This window comes from Rattus norvegicus, chromosome 16, assembly GCF_021556685.1.
Source record: "Rattus norvegicus strain SHRSP/BbbUtx chromosome 16, alternate assembly SHRSP_T2T, whole genome shotgun sequence".
Classification (NCBI taxonomy): domain Eukaryota; kingdom Metazoa; phylum Chordata; class Mammalia; order Rodentia; family Muridae; genus Rattus; species Rattus norvegicus.
The window spans coordinates 27,100,702-27,118,664 of record NC_141549.1 but is presented as its reverse complement, the minus strand read 5'-3'; the positions used below and the strand labels follow the sequence as shown (position 1 = coordinate 27,118,664).

The 17,963-nt window shown below is 42.9% G+C and overlaps 1 protein-coding gene across 11 annotated transcripts in view; it reads right to left on the bottom strand.

The window, feature by feature from the left end:
* The window catches only part of Csgalnact1 (chondroitin sulfate N-acetylgalactosaminyltransferase 1), a 342,493-nt gene that overhangs the window by 309,233 nt on the left and 15,297 nt on the right, over positions 1-17,963 (bottom strand). For 2 of the 11 annotated variants that reach the window (XM_087588267.1, XM_087588268.1), the window contains exon 3: positions 13,458-13,497. The gene's annotated coding sequence lies outside the window, so the exon portion shown is untranslated. 11 annotated transcript variants of the gene reach the window in all.

Below are 17,963 nucleotides of genomic sequence, written 5' to 3'. Positions count from 1 at the left end.
GATGTTCCAGGTCCTATGGTCTTATGGACTTATTGTACAGAAAGAAATATATTGGCCCCTGTGTGGCAATATATTTCATGTGTCATGACCTTTCAGGTAGGGCATAGGGCTGATCCAGGCACTAAGGTAAGAGGCAGAGTGGACCATGTATCTGTGGTGCCCCACATTGCATTTTTTTTTCTTTTTTTCGGAGCTGGGGACTGAACCCAGGGCCTTGCGCTCGCTAGGCAAGCGCTCTTCCGCTGAGCTAAATCCCCAACCCCCCACATTGCATTCTTTAGCTAGCAATAGATAGCTCTCTAGATCCAGTCTGCCTGAACAGGAAGCTGAACTCTCTGGGTCTCCTTGACTGTACCTCAGTACCTTGACTGCAGGCCTCCATCTGTCCATCTGTTTGCTTGTGTGAATTTTGACCTTGTGTCCATCTTTACTCAAGTACCCACTTTAGACCAGGAATGAGTGTGGAGTCCGAATCTTTCAAGAACTTCCCATTTATCACTGGTACAGAATTCCAAGGCACTAAGCTATGGGAATTTCTCTGTCATTGCGGTCTACCTTCCATACCAGATAGAGATGGGTGAGCTCCAGAATGCAAGCCATCCATAACCCACTGCCTGTCCAAGACATGGGGGTGCTGCTGGGAGGCAGCCTGATACAGGCTCGTGGGCAGGGGGCAGGATTGGGTTCACAGAAAATTAGAGGGAAGTACAGAGATTTCCAATATATCACTTACACCAGGCAACATATGCCCAACCTCCTCCATTACCGTCATCCCACACTAGAGTGCTGTGCTTTTGACAACTGATGAACACACTCTGACACATTTTAATCAACCAAACTGCCTACGTTATATTAAGACTTAGTCTCAGAATTGTACACTGTATGGGGGCCATGGTTTAGACTGTCACTCATAGACCTATGAGTTAAAAAGGCTGTGGTCCCAAGAGAGGCATAGTGAGAAGATGATGCATATCTGTTGGGGGTGGATCTCATGAACATTCTTTGGTTCTTGAGGTCCTTAAAGGGGTCGTGAGGCCGCCCTAGTATCTTCCTGGCTTATAGGGTAAATGGTTTCGCTCTGAATCATATACTCCTTCCACGATTTACTGCTTCATTAGAGGACTCCAGTGTTTCCCTATAATGAAGAAAAATGACTAATACAGTGGCTTGTGATATTTCTCTCCCTATCTATCTATCTATCTATCTATCTATCTATCTATCTATCTATCATCTGTCTGTCCCTGTGTGTGTGTGTGTGTGTGTGTGTGTGTGTGTGTGTGTGTGTGTGTGTGTGTTTTAGCTCATGGTTTCAGAAGTGTCAGTCCATCATGGTGGGAAAAGAATGAACCTGGTGCAGTTCAGCTCCTGGTGGCAGGACAGCCAAGCAATGGAGTTTTCATATAGTGGTGCAACAGGAACCAGGGAGTGACTGAAACAAGAGGCCAGATCATAACCTGCAAAGTCATATCCCCAGTTACCCACCTCCTCAGCTAGGCTTCAGCTCCTAAAGAGTCTACAGACCCAACAGCAGCCATCAGCCAGGAAAGAAGTACTCAAAACATGAGCCTGTGTGGAGCACCTTGGTTTCAAGCCAGGTTACCCAAGGAACACCTAGGGAAAATTATGAGAACTTGAAATCGCTAACAAAATATTGGTAATTCTGCCCAAGATAACTGGAAGTTAGAAAGCAGTGAGGCACATAGATTTAAAGTGCATTGTAAATGATTGAAATTTAAAGATCAGTAGACCTTTTTTTCCTAACAAAATATAAAATCATTAGAAATGATTCAGCAGTGAAGAGCTCCTGCAGAGGGCCCAAATCCAATATCCAGAATGCACATCAAGCAATTCACAACCACCTGAAAGCCCAGCTCCAGAAGAATCCGCTGCCCGCCTCTGACTTCCATAGCACCTGCACACACATGCACATATTACTTCCATAGCACCTGCACACACATGCACATATTATATATGCACAAACATATACACTCAGATAGACAGACAGATAAATGTAATCATCCTTGTAATCAAACATTATAAAACCACTTCCATGAAACTGATAAAATTCTTTTCAGGGATGGAGTCTTTTCCCTTTGTGCCTGCTTAGAATGCACAGCATGATGGTTTGGTATGTTTATATATTATGGAATGAGTAAGTCACGATAATCTTTATTTCCTGGGTCAAGAAAACAGCTCAATGTGTAAACACACTTTCTGTGCAAGGCTGGTGACCAAATTTGACCCCTCAAATCCATGTAAAGTTGGAAGAGAACTGTCGCCACATAGGTATGTACCAATGCATACGTTCCCACACAAACACACCATGAATACAGACTGTAAATTTTTAATTTTTAAGAATTAACCAACATTTTTATTGCTGTATAACTTATCATATCTCTGCCTAAAAGAAAATTTGTCACCTATTCTCTTAGGAATTTGCAAATATATTATTGTTGTTAGTTATAGTCACTATATGAAACCAGTATGGGGCAGAATGAAACTGTATGAACCATACAACACTATGAAAAAATAGAATGAAAAATGGGGGAAGGATAGTATATCACTCACCAACGGAGATCTCTTTGGGACTGCAAGAGTCACAGGTTCATTAACTGCACCCATGGGAGTCAGTGCTGACTCTTCTCAACAGAAGGAGTCTCCTTAAGACAACTGGGGCTCAGGAGATCGGGAGGGGAGCTGAGCAAACAAGGTTTAAAATAAGGTAGAACTATGGCAGTTCTAGAAATTTCTAGGTGGCAACTTGAAGAACTTCTTCACATGGAAATAGACCAAGTGAAGACATGACTGTTGGCATATTTTTATTTTTATCTTTTTTTTTTTTTTTTTTTGAGAAAGGGTTACTCTCTGTAACAGCCCTAGATGTCCTGGAACTCTTGTCATAGACAGGCTGGCTTCAAACTCAAAAAAATCTGCCTACCTCTGCCTCCCAAGTGTTGGGATCAAAGGTGTGTGCCACCAGGCTTGGCAGGCTGTCAGCATTTTTAATTGCCAGAAATCCTTGGAAAGAGGTCTCCGGGGTGCCCACTCTGGGTCAGGTGCCCACCCGGGGGATAAGCGAGAACTAGCACGTGCGTCTCAATCCAGCGAGACTCTGCCTGGAAGTGCAGAGACATAGTTCCTCTAGTAGGAACTGAAAGTTTTAGGGGAAGGAGATGATTGACAGTTTTAAAACGGAAGTCCTTATCAGTAGACGTGTGAGAGTTTTACTTCCACCTTTTAAGTTCCTATGTTCTTCCAGGTTTCTTGTAGTGATGATAGGTTATTTCGTTACCAGGATAACCACATTCTCTTTTCTTCATACACAGTACAGACTGCTGATTGCCCAGAGACTCCACTTTTCCTAACACTATGGCTAAATTGTGTTTCCCGTTCTTCCTCACAGGTAGCTTGTGGTACTGCAACCAAGGTGGGAATAACTAAGTGACTTTAATAAAAGGTCGTAGAAAGTTCTGTGTGATAAACCCGAGAGTCCTGGTGGCACATACTCCCTTCCCCCTCCTTACAAGTGAATTCTGCTCACAGCTGCCACGTGGCTCCCTGAAGATGTGACACACACTGCCCTACCCACCCTACACTCCTAGAACACCTCCTTCACCCTGTACGCTCCAGTGACACCAAATAAAAGGGAAGCTGGTGTGTACTTCCTTCAGGCTCTAAAACTGTGTGGAGTCTCTATGCTGTAACACCCTGGCTTCATCCTAATAAAAAGGGATCAAGAAGCCAACCTGGAGCTCCTGTTGGCCTGCTTGGCATACGCTGAGAGACCGTGTCACGGGTTGATTAAGAGCCCACACCTGGGATCCAAACACCGGTTCTTAAAGCCGCACTCCAGCCCTTCCCAGATTCATCACCTGGGTGAGCGATTCAGGCATCCACTGCCTCAGTTTCCTCTCTGGTAAGACTGAGCAGCACCCACTTCACAAGCTGCTCCATGAGAACTCAAAGATGGCTCTGTGGAAACTTTTCATTACCACTGGAAGCGAGAAGCCTGGAATGATCTCTGCACTATTTCAAAAGAAGTCACACTCTTTACAGTCATAGGTCAGCTACTGGGAAAGCATGGATACACACTCAGATCCGCCCTCAAAACAAGCAGGGAGTGAGGACCAAGGCTACAAACAGAGGCTTGTGCTGCTGGTGTTGTGGATGGAATCGCCAGAACGATGTTTTTAACAAACTCAAAGATGTCCTCCCACTCTGCTGGGAGCTAAAGACAGAACTTCATCCTGTGTCAGGTTCTGTGGGTTTAGTCTGACTTTTAACTTATTTGCACAGGCTCATTCTAATCTAAGCACACACACACACGCACGCACACACACGCACACACACAACTTCATCCTGTGTCAGGTTCTGTCGGTTTAGTCTGACTTTTAATCTTATTTGCACAGGCTCATTCTAATCTAAGCACACACACACACACACACACAACTTCATCCTGTGTCAGGTTCTGTGGGTTTAGTCTGACTTTTAACTTATTTGCACAGGCTCATTCTAATCTAAGCACACACACATACACACGCACACACACGCACACACACACACGCACACACACACAAACAGACAAACACACACACACGCACACACGCACACGTACACACACACACACCCCTCATTGATTCAGGCGCCACTTTCTCGTTCCACAGTTCAGCCCACGATCTGTGCCTTGGTAGAATAAAGTACCATTCATTCACTTAAGGACCACGACACAGCTGCATAAAAAGGTGGCTTGTTAATTCATTCCTTGAGTGTTAATACTTTCTTAGAATTTTTACCAAAAGTTCTACAATGCTTGTAGGTGTGTATTACAGCGCTATAGGAAGAAAAAGATCTGACCCTTTCCTCACCCCTGGAAGACTTAAGCTGCTCACTGGTGAGAATCCTGGGGCTTCAAGGTGAGATGAATAAGATGGGAGTAAAACCCAGTCACCTCCAAGCAAGCAGACTGATTGCTAAAGAGGCATAAGTTACAGGACATATTCCTAAAAAATCTCAAAGAAAATGATAATCTTCTTTGAGCTGCTTCTCTGTTGTTTTGGTTTGGTTTTCGCTGATAGACTTCCCAAAGGCAATGAATACAGTGCTCTCTCATTTCCTCTCACAAGACAGCCCATGGATATTTCCACAACAGTATAAGCCAGTTAAATATGACTCACTGTGTGTCCTTTGAAATCTACCGCTGTGGCAGAGACATCCGATGACATCGTGTGAAAAGCAAGGCCTTTAGCTATAATAAGCCAAGGAAGTTAAACAACACAGAGCTCAGGGGGCCCTGGGCTCACCGTAGTCTGTAGTTATTCATTTGCTTGCTTACATCTTACGTGACTGCATGAACATTTGAAGACAGTGTTTTTGTGGGAATTGTTACCTTGTCCTTATTCATCTCACTGTTGCTCAGTTCTCTTGGGGACAGAATGTAAGATTAACCTGGGGAAGCGGCAGAAATCATAGGGAATGCTACTGAGTTGAGCCTTCCAGACTGAAAGGACCCGACTTATAAAATAGTGCACTTGTTGTCTCCTGGAGCATTTGGGAACAGGCGCCTGGGATGCTAAAGAGACTTCAAGTACCAGGGATCTCCAGCTAGACTAGAAACAGACACCATCAAATCAGGAGAGCCCCGGACCTTGTCACCACACACCAGAGCACTGTTACTCAATTCATTCCAAGCTAACACTTTTCCCCTACTGTGTCTGGTTACCAGAGTCAAGTGCATAGGACGAAGACTAAGAAAAATGAGTTGTCCTCCCCCCACCCCTTGTCCTCTGCCATGACCACAGAGAGGATGCTAAGGGGATTGCTGCGTTCACACCTGATGGCACTTTGCATTACTTAGTAGAAAGAGGTAACCAGAGTCCCAGGAAGATATTTGCAAGCTGTCTAACAACAGAGCATCATTCCAGGTAGGGACCCCCAATACCTCCACCCATCAGCACGGGGCATGGGATCAAGACAGGAAAGCAAAAGCACATGGGAAAAGGATGAAGCCTCAAAATCTAGTTTGCCTTTCCTGATGTTTAGTCAAAAACATCAGCACAGCTAACAAAACCAGGGCTTACTCTCTTGTAAGCAATGCCTCCAAGAAGAATGTTCAAACGGCAAGTACATCCCACCTGCTTTAAGCTGAAACCTGTACCATCTTGAGATTAGTCATGTCAACCCCTTTTGTCCATCCCCCAAACTTGAACTGTACCTCACAAACCCTTCTGCAGTTTTATCTACAAAAGGAGCGTCTTTTAGATAAGGACAGCAAGCAACCCAGCTCCCACAGTTTTGCTTAACGATTGAACTCCACTTAGTCTTTGAACCTGGTTGTAAATGTGTTGCGTGAACAATGAGACTTCAAAAGTCACAAAATCCCACAGCTAGTGCTGAGATACTTGAGCACATCCCTGTCTCGGTGCCCACACTTAAATCCAAAGTGCACACTCTCTCCGTGTCTTATCCTTACTTAGTGGACTCTACCATGCTTCATATTGAGTCAGTCAAATTCTTTTCTGTGGCACTGTCAAAATCCTCAGCTAGGCTTATGAATTTATGTCTGTAATCCCAGCACTTTCGAGGTTACAACAGGAGGGTACCTATGAGTTCAAGGCCAACTGGGGCTTAAAGAATGAGACCCTGTCTTGGCAAAAATAAACAAACAAACAAATAAATAAATAAATTCATGAATGAATGAATGAATGAATGAATGAATGAAATAGAAGTAAATAGTCTTACCAGTCCAAAAGGCTTGAAAGGGAGGTAGAGTTCCTCTCAGATTACAGGTAACAGGATTGGGCTATGTCTCCTGCTGACACTGGCAAACAATAAATATCTGGGTGTGAGCAGGAAGAGGGGGTGATGGCTCCTAATGTTCCTTCTATGGACCGAAGGGGTGAAGTCCAAAGGACTCATCAAACTGATCATCTTTCAAATCTTCAAAATCCTCCTGAGTCACACAAAGTGGCAAGATCTCTAACCTTATCACAACTCTTGCTAGGACATGGGGCAGAAGTGGGATAGCACTCACTGAGAAGTACAAAGTCAACACACACACACACACACACACACACACACACGCATGCACGCACGCACGCACACACACATGCACGCACGCACGCACACACACACGCACACACGCAAATCGTCCTCATGTTCCCTTTTTCAAAATCTCACTATCATTGACCTTGAATTCCAACTCACTGAGTCAACCAAAGAACTATGGTGGCAAGCACAGAACCAATCCAGGGAGTTGGGTCACATAACCGATGTGCCATCCCAACCTGGACTAGGGGTTTAAGGGGAAAAGGTAGCTGCTCACAGAGTTTGCACATCTGTATGCATCTAATCAAGCTGCCGAAGAAGAAAATGCTTATTCAGGGCGACTGAAAGCGTTCTGTTTGGCTAAACCTGTGTGCGCTAAGATCAGAATCACAATGTTTAAGCAAGTTTCTATTATGTTAAAAAAAATCATCTCAAAGAGCAAAATAAGTAAAATGTCTAAGGTGAACTCACAGGAAGGAATAAGTAGGTCATTGTGTTCTCTGAGTGCTGTCTGGTCATGAATACAAAGCCACTGGTGTTTCCTAGTGAACCAAACAGTGAACCAGATCCCAGGGTTAGAGCCAAGTGATCTCTAATGGTCCCTAAATATCTTTCTAGAACCAAGTGTGTTTAAAAACTGTCCTGGCATTTAACTAGCTAGTAACACTGAGGTAATTCTCCTATGTCTGGTTACTTAGAAATCTTGCAAACCAGATTGCAACTAGAACAGGCTGGGCTCCTTCTCCAACCCCCAGCCATTGTGTCCCAGAAAGGCTGAAGCTAGTTTTCACCAGCCCTGCATTCTATGTGCCACCAGGACACCTAGGAAATGTCCAGGGAAGAGAGGAAAGAACGATTTGATGTGGTTGGGAATGGAGAACTAAGCCTGGCAGAAACCACCCCCAGGATTAGATAGGTCTCCTCCAGAGGGGAGTGGGGAAGATTCCCCTGTGAGTGTGGTTTAGAGCCCTTTTTTAAAAATGGATGATGGACTAAAGATATGACTCGGCAGTGAAGAACCCCGGCTGCTCTTCCAGAGGACCTGGATTCAAGTCCAAGCACACACCAGGTGGCTCACAAGCATCTGTAATTCCAGTTCCAGGGGATCTAGCTCCCTCTTCTGGCCTCTGTAGGTAATTCAAGTCCATGCTGCACAGACATACACATAAAATAAAACATAAAGTACAAAAAATTTTTTTTGAAAAAAATGGGTGAGGTTCTTTTGTTTCAAGAAAGGACTTTGCTAGTAGATTTGTTTAATTTATTCTATTTTGGTTTTTAGAAACACCCTCTATATATTTCACTAAAATAAAAATGTTTACAGCTTTCCCTAATACTTTACTTCTTAATGAGGAAACTATCTATATCTTCCTCTCCATATATATAATTTTATATTAAGGGCCCAGCCAGCCAGGGATACATCTCTGCTATAGACTCTGCCTAGCATGCACACGGCCTTGAGATGAATCCCCAGTATCACAAAATGACACATATAGGAAATAGATTAATATGCTGTTCAAGGAATAACTGAGTGGGCAGGCTATGCTGAAACTCCACTGTAGTATCTTAGTTAGGCCTAGCACTGGGGTTTTGATTGGCATGATGTATGGAGAACACATAGAAAACAAGACTGTTTCTGGAAATCCGTTATTCGCTGGATGCTTTCTTACAGTCTATTCTAAGTTTTTGGAGTTAAAAGAATCAGGTAATGTAAGTGCACATCACATTCTGAATCGACTGTCTTGATTCAGCTCTCTCCTTTTTCTAAAATTAATGTGCTGAAGCTGTGTGGCTTCAGATATATTAGTGTAATGCCTAATTGTATTCCTCTAGCTGTCTCTGATGGATGTTTACTAACAAGAAAAATCTGCACCCGAAAACGCTATTTTTAATTTCCTGCTATCTGCAGGGGGTGAAGAGTTCTTAACAGGATGCCTGCAACAAAATACATCCATTTAAAATCAATAAATGTCAGCTATGGTAAACTTCATGTATCGGCTACCATAAAACACGTCCCAGAGTCGGTGGCTGAATTCAGAAGCCATCTCAGAGACAGGAATACACAAACAAACTGTGACTCGCTAGTAATTGACCTTTCACTTGATATTAAGTCTTCTCCAATGACTGAAGGTTTAATCAAAAAGCAGCTGTGCCTTCGTGAGGCATCTTCCCAGCACCAGCAAGGACTTATCTCACAACTGATCTCAACGTTGGTGTGGGTACGTGTGAGTGTGAATGTGAGTGTGTGCATTCCTGCATACATCCATGTGGGGGAGTGTGCACTGTGTGAGTGTGTGGACAACTGTGTGCACATGCGTGTGAGTATGCCTGGCGTGTTAAAAGAACAAGCAGGCGAAACAGTATTAAGGTTCATAACTTTATAATAAACCTGGGATGAAAGATCGAAAGACACACTAACTATTTTTGACAAACGTGACCAGGTAGCAGCAGCAGCATCTAGGACCTCTGTAAATTATGTCACAGGCTTCGATGGCCAGTCAGCCTTGCCAATGGAGTGATCCACAGACTAAGGAGAGATGCTGGTTCACATAGCAAGGTCACCCTCTGATCTTCACACAGGCATGTGTACGCACATAATGAAATGGTTCCTTAATAGATCTTATAACTTTGATATGTTTGTCATTATCAGTTTGTCCTTTTAAAAATGAAAAACAAGCAGCCATCACAAATACAGGCAAATAAAAAGTGTGACACTTATACTACAAAATAGTTATATTTCCAAAGCACCCACTCTTCTATTTTTGAGACCGTGCCGGTTGTGTTGAAAGGGAAAGGGTTTTTGAGAGTCAATAGCTAATTGGATAAAGAATAGAAATTGGGGTTAGACAACTGAATATTCAGCGATCCACCTAACTCAGACTTTTGCACTTGGGCTCTGAAATGCTCCTATGGCAAACATCATAATGTGTATATCCTAAGGCCAGAATTATACCAAGCACCTTGGCCATTGGGCACATGGTCCTTACCGTGTGCTTCTATTCCATAATCACATCGACAGCCCCCACGTGTCACCCATTGTCAATGTGAAATTCTATTTAAACGTAAGAGAGTTTCCATTATTCCCCACTTCAGAAACCCTGTAGTTTCCATTAGAAAGAATAAATCAATTCCCTCTCTAGGATAACTACCAAATCAAACACCATTGTCTCAAATTTCAGTTCGGAGGCAGCAGCTGGGTGACACGTGAAGTCGGATGCCAATAAGAGTTATCGCTAACCTCCTCCCACGGTACCCGAGACAGAATTATAATCAAAGGGTAACAGTGGTGCTGCACTATGCACTGTGTGCGCGGAACAGCCTGCATCCTTCTGCTGACAGAGAGGCATCCCGTGCTAAATTATGCATGTAATTTTAGGCACCTGCATGCATGCAGACCTTCAGCAACAATACGAGTTGATGCAAGAATTCTATACCATGCTTCCTTCCTGCAAGCAAAGATGAAGCTTTATTTGTCGTCACTAATGACCATGAGTTTTCAATGTGTTTTAATGTACCTGCAAGTGACTGGAGAGGATCCTCAGCTACCACCCTTTGCATTGGCACAGCAGAGTGCATGTCCCTGACGCATACAGGAGGCCTAGATGTCTCTAAAACTACAGTCAATTTCACTGGAGCATCAGGGATCCAGGGCCACCTGGCCACCCCATGCAGCTACCCCTGGGACATCACACTCAAGCTGATGCCAGGACTTCAGAAATATAATTACCTGAACTTCGGTCTCCAATGTCCCTTCCAATTCAGCATCAACATTTCTATATCAAAAAGTTTTCTATATCAAACAGAAATGAAAAGTATAAAATGTTATAGGCTCTGTGCTACACAGGAAAACCACACCTTGGTACCAACTGTTAAACTATTCGAAACTTAGCCTAAAGCTGCCTCTGTATCGGTACACACTACGTTGCCATGGCAACTTCCTAAATAGTCTGCAACCTAACTTAAGTGTGATTCTAGCAGCAAATGGCTGAGTCTCAGGACATCATAGCCCCTGAACTTCAGCCATTTATAGACAGTCAGCAATCAGACACACCCCGGACTATTACCACCCAAGTTCGGTCTGAACGGCACCTCCTTTCTCTAGCTATGAGCACTGCTGCTCCCACCACCTCCATTACTTGGTGTAGCTCTCTGAACCTCCACAGATCTAGGATGCTGGGTGACTCTGAATATTTCTTTGCTCAGATAAATTCTGCTAAACTTAACTTGTCTACACCGTGTCTTTTAACACAAGCGAGAGTTAGGAAATAAACCTCTACCTATGAGTGTTACCTTTGACTCAATGTCTGAGAGGTCACAAGAATAGCTCAGGAGGAAGAAAGCACAGAACCCCATTGCCAGGAAGATGGCAGGCTAGAGAGCCAAAAGTAATCTGCACAAAATGCCTAGTTACTGAATTTAAAAAAATATGTGTATTATGTATATATATTCTATGTCTTATAGATGCCTAGCTGAATTATGGTATCATTACAAGAAAAATAGGAAGATCTTTAAAGTTCCAAACACAATAGGAAAACAAGAATCCAAAGAGATAAGAGAACTGGGTTTGTTTTGGGGCATGTGGCAATCTCGCAGCCTTAACATCTGTTTTAGCGAGCCAAGTAGATGGGACAGGAGACAATACCTTTGTCATACACTAGGTCTAAGGTTGTTAGAGGGACCCCACGTATAGAACTCTCCCCCAAAGATTCAATGTTAAGAACTAAACTAGAAAAATATGTCCAAGGAGGAGGAGGAAAAGGAGGAGGAGGAGGAGGAGGAGGGGGAGGGGGAGGAGGAGGAGGAGGAGGAGGAGGAGGGGGAGGGGGAGGAGGAGGAGGAGGAGGAGGAGGAGAAGGAGGAGAAGAAGGAGAAGAAAGGGCTGGAGAGGTGGCTCAGCAGTTAGGAGCACTGACTGCTCTTCCAGAGGTCCTGAGTTCAACTCCCAGCAACCACCTGGTGGCTCACAACCATCTGTAATGGGATCCGATGCCCTCTTCTGGTGTGTCTGAAGACAGCTACAGTGTATTCACATAACATAAAATAAGTAAATCTTTAAAAAAAGAAAGAAAGAGGGCTGGGGATTTAGCTCAGTGGTAGAGCGCTTACCTAGGAAGCGCAAGGCCCTGGGTTCAGTCCCCAGCTCCAAAAAAAAAGAACCAAAAAAAAAAAAAAAGAAAAGAAAAGAAAGAGAGAAAGAAAGAGAGAAAGAAAGTAAAAGGAAAATATGTCCTAATGAGGAAAGTAGAATGTTGCACAGCTCAACTGTGGCTCCAGGTATGAAAGTGAAAAGGCACATTCACTCAACGCCTAACTAGAATCCTGTAAACATGGATGGGCTGATATTGACCTAGTATGGTTTCAAATACCAAAGACATTCCCTTGAAGGACTTTTGAAAGTTATAATACAGATTTCCGTAGTTATAATAGAGAATATGAAGCTGAGTGCTTACAAAGGAAAAAGATGCATCTGGTTTGAAAGGCGGAAAATTCAAGATCACATGGCTGTGTGTGCTCTGCCTCTGGTCGGTACCATCCTGACTGAGCTACACTATGGCAGAGGAACAGAAAGAGAAAGGGCCAGATGTAGAAGAGTCCAAGCATATGTATGGAATAAGCTTGCTTTAAAACAATCCACTCCTTAAAGAGCACACCCATTCACTGAGAACAGTACTTATATTTTCTGAAGGCATGTCTCCAAGGATCTAATAACCTCCCCCACACGCCTTACCTCTCAAACCAATATCACCAGTCTAAAGGCAGGTTTCCAACACTGAGCCTTTGATACATGTCCTCAGGTGACACTGAAACCAAAGGAGAATGGTAGATTCTTCCAAGAAATCATTTTAAGTTCTCACTGAAAATAATAATTTCAATATAGGTCTAAAAGCATTTCAGGGCTAGAAAAATGGCTCACTTGGGAAAAGACCTACTTCAGGAGCAATGAGGACCTGAGTTCAAATTCCAAGAACACACATAAAAGCTGAGAAGGCAGAGGCAGAATTCCTAAAGCTTCTGGACTATCAGTGAGCGCTAGGCTTAGTGAGAGACTGTGCTCAGACACTAGATAGAGAAGCAGCTGAGGAAGACGTTTGACCTTGACCTCTAGGCTACACACACACACACACACACACACTCATACATGTGCACATAAAAACATACACACATACCATTCAGAAAACATAATTATATACACATAAGCACATACATATACATAAACCACATGAACATAAAAATTGCAAAGATAATATTTATGTGACCAAGCATTCAAATAAAATACCATAAAACACTTATGTGGAAAAGTTGCAATAAGCAAGAGTCAGAAAAATTTGCAAAATCATATGGACAAAAGTGACAGGTATCAGAATCACAGAAAAAGAATATAAACATAAACATGTTTAGTCATTTAGAGATACCTGACTGTGGCAAAAATGTGTCCAAAAAGTATGAAAATACCTGAAAGAACAAAAAAAAAAAATCCTGAAGATGTAAAGGAAAGTCCTAACTAACAATTTCACATGAAAAATATTCAGTCACAGAAAAACCATAAGACTGTTCATCATTACAAGGATAAAAACATGCATGTATATCTGTAAGTATGTATATGTGTATGTGGCGTATGGTGTATTATGTGTGTGTACGCATGCATGTGTGGTATGTGTGAGTGTGTGTATTATGTGTATGTGTGTGTAAGTGTGTGTATGTGTGTGTGGTGCATGTGCATTGTGTGTGTGTGTGTATAGTGTGTTAGTATATTATGTGTGTATAGTGTATATGTGTAAGTGTGTATGTGTGTGGAGTGTGTGTGAATGAGTGCATGTGTGTATAGTATGTGTATGAGTGTGTGTATGGGTCTATAAGTATGTGCATGTGGTATGTGTGTGTGTGTAGCATGTGTGTGCAGTGTGGTGTGTTTGATCATGTGTGTGTGATGTGTGTGCATGTGAGTGTGCTGTGTGTGATGTGTGTATACATATGCATGTGGTGTGTGTGTGATTGTATGTATGTGTGCATGTAGTGTGTGTGCATGTGGCGTGAGTGTGTATATGTTCGTGTGCTGTGGGTGTGCATGTGATGTGTGTGTGTGTGTGCGAGTGCATGCACGCATATGATATGAACAACAAAAAGAAGCCTGATACTTAGAAGCAATTCAAAACCAAATAAATATGTAGTACAGAAATTAGGTTAAGTAAATAAACAATAATGATTAATAAAATGCAGTATAACAAAATTATTGAACTAATTTCATTTGTATAATTTTCTTTCTCCACTTTTTTTTTTTTTTGGTTCTTTTTTTTTTCCGGAGCTGGGGACCGAACCCAGGGCCTTGCGCTTCCTAGGCAAGCGCTCTACCACTGAGCTAAATCCCCAACCTTTCCCCACTTTTAATAAATATTTTCCACTCCATGTTCAGGAAAGGATGACATTGGACTGCAGACATTTTCCCTCTCCCCACAAGCGAACATTTTTAAGACAAAATAATAATGTTTGAGATTTATAGAAATAGTCCAATTTAAATTGGCTAAAGAGCATGCAACAACAATGTTTCATTTCTCTTGATTAAAATAATTTTGACCCATCTAAACATGAAGAAATGAAATTTCCCTACCAGGATTCAGAAGCTGGAGCCCATTTGCCTTTAAAAATATTAGAATGCAGCTAGGTTCAATCATTACATATTATCTGTGATTGGCCACAGTGTCTAATGTATTAACACATAATCCTTTACAGAAAAGGTTACTGCAGGATAGTCTCAGTAGAAATTCTTACATTGAGTTAGTAGTAATTGTGACTTTTCCTCCAATTCCAGTGTGCATACAGAACTTCCTGCATGGTTTACTGCATGTGCTTAGAGTAGAATAAAAACCACTAGAGGCTCAAAAACAAAGATAAAAAAGGAATTATCTAAAAAGCAGAACTACTTTACCAAATTACTTTACACATAACACATCCACAGTTAATTAGAAACCTAAGAGATAGTCTAGATGTCATACTGAATAGTTTCCTTTGAGGCACTATGACTAAATTACTCAAGAACAAGTTTGAAAAAGAAGGAACTGTTTGGTTTTGGCTCACTGTTTCAGGAGACTCAGTCTGTGGTTGCTCAGTCCCATACGCTTAGCACAAGCTTTGGCCATGTGAGCATGCGGAAGAGAAGACTCTTAACTCCGTGTCAGGAAGCAGAAAGAGATGAGGGAGGGAAGACTGGAGAACCATATAACCTTCAAAGTCATGCTCCTACTACCCTACTCTGTGCAACTGGGCCCCACCACCGGTCAAAATACTGTCACAAGCCTGAGAGCAAGTGTTCAAAACAGGAGCCTACGCAGGGTGTTTCATGCTCAAATAATAATATTGGATATAGTTAAGAAAAGGATTGTTAAGTAGGAAATAGGACTAAGGAAATTATTCTAGGTTTTATGTGCTTCAGCCTTTCCCTAGCTCCTTAGCACTCTTCTAGTCTTAGGATTCTCTCTCTCTCTCTCTCTCTCTCTCTCTCTCTCTCTCTCTCTCTCTCTCTCTCTCTCCCCCTCCCTCCCTCCCTCCCTCCCTTCCTCCCTCTATCTATCTATCTATCTATCTATCTATCTATCTATCTATCTATCTATCTATCTATCTCAACAGGGTCTAATTATGTAGCTTTAGCAGTCCTATAGCTCACTCTGATCAAACTGACCTCTAACTCACAGTAATCCCCCTGCCTTGGCTAGGATTAAAGGTGTGCACCACTACACACAGCAACTTTCCCTTTCTTAATAAACTGTTTCTATTTCTTAAAGAAAAGATTCTGGAAACATCCTAGAGGAGTAGAAATGTAGAAATAGACTAAGGAATAAAGACAAAAAAAATCCATAGCGTTTCTTTCTGAAATTCCAGAAGACAGCCAGCATTATTAGAAGAGGTATCTTCAAAGAAATAACACCTGAGAATCCTCCAGTGTTAATAAGAATCAATTTACCCTGAGTAAAGCAACAAAATCCCAAAGAAGACCCACACAAGGCAGTCACTCTTACCATCAAAAGCCTTCAAAACGAGGAAGAGGTGGTTGGGAAAAATGGCATTTAGAGCATCAAGAGACAAGGATGTATTCCTACAAGGAAAATGGTGTACAACTGACCCCTGAAAACGCCAGTGAACACAATGGCTGAAGCTTGAGAGTCAGTAACCCCGGGCTAGAACTCTGTCCCTGGTGACGCTGTCTTTCAGAAATAAGACTAGAATACCAGACAAGTAAAAGCAAGGGAGTGTATTAGTTATACTTCTCTCCACTCTAACCCTGGTGGACGTAAAGTAAAGGAGGATTTCAGGGGGCAGGGGGTGCATAGACTACCCTCCATCATGGAGGGAAGCCATAGAGCAGTTGCTGACTCCAGAGAGGTCAGAGTTTCCAACTGCCCCCTCTCATGTATTGGTGGGCCAAGAAGATGATAGCATGGGGTCGGAAGCAGGGGTTATAAAGCTCACCGCCAGTAACCCACTGTCTGCCAACCAGGCCACGTATCATAAAAGAGCTGGGATCCTCTCTCTTGCGAGGGACAGTTCACATTCAAAACTGTAGGACATTTCCTGCAAACAGACTCTCAGTATAAGAACCTCTAAACAACCTATCACGAGTGTATATATCACAGAATGTCTGAAATGCAGGAACAGTGGGTGAAAACACACACACACACAAACACACGCATACTTGTGGCAGATACTCACTATAAAATACAATAGCACCCTGTTCTTCAATTTTGTAAAATGATAAACAGCCAGGGACCATGTTTTTGTTTTAAATATTCCATATTGTTTTTTTAGGAAGAAGCACCCAGGTGAGGTCAAATATGCTGGCTTACACTTGTAATCCCAGTACTTGGGAGGTAGAGACTGTGGGACTACTGTCGGTTCTTGTCTACATAGCAAGTCCCAGGCGAGTCAGGCCAAGCTGAAAACCCGATCTTAAAATGAAGAGAAAAGGAGATGGGGCGGTAGGGGTGATACTGGTTAGTGATCGATTTGTTGACTTAAATACATGATTTGGAAATGATTCCATGAGATAAACTAAAGAAGGAGAGAGCAAAACATTTAACTTCCAGAAGTGGTGTGCTAAAAGTGAGGAGTGGAGGGAAGAACAGAAAGGGAGGGAGGGCGTAAAGGGGATGGGAGAAGAGACAACTGAATCTGATTAAACCGCACAATGTACGTAAATCTCCCTTGTGAATCCTGCTTTCAGCAGACATTTCTTGAGATAATTAACAAAAATATAAACCTGGCCTGGTTATTATCAGGCAAGTTTTAGAGGGTAGTTATTAAAACTTAACTGTTGGAATTGCACAGTAGCTACACGTAGAGTTGTTATTAAGTTAAAAATACCTTCACTGCTGGCAGCGGGTTCCTCTTGAGAAGCAAGGAACGGTTTCAAAGGCAGCACGTTCTCCAGCCTCTGGGAGGTACGAGAAAGTCCCCAAGGTTGCAGCGTCACAGAATACAGAAAGAAGAGAGTGGAACGTGTAGACCGACTGACTGTCAAAGAAGACCAAGGCAGGAGGAGCTTCTGCTGGATCCTCACCCTGCCTGGTCTATGCAGGCAGGCTGTGGTGTCTTCCTTTTCGCCTACTTCCTTCTCTGGGCCACAGCTGCTGCACTGGTCCTTCCTGGTGTGGAGCAAGAGCTCCTGATAGGTGTCATAAAAATGGAGGGACAGAGGTCATGGAATGCCTCTGGCACTTTAGACAAGATCACGATGATCGGCTGGGCCCACCACTACTGGGGTTGAGGTTGCACCTCCTCCAGTCTGTTGGCTAAATGTGACCAGGTGACTGAACTCTGATGAATGGGGTATAAGAAAGGGGTTGGGCGGGATAGCCCGAAGGCCTCCTTGAAGGGAGGAGGCATACGCTTCCCCTCTTCTTCCTTTTCTGGGAAGTCTGGGACTTGAG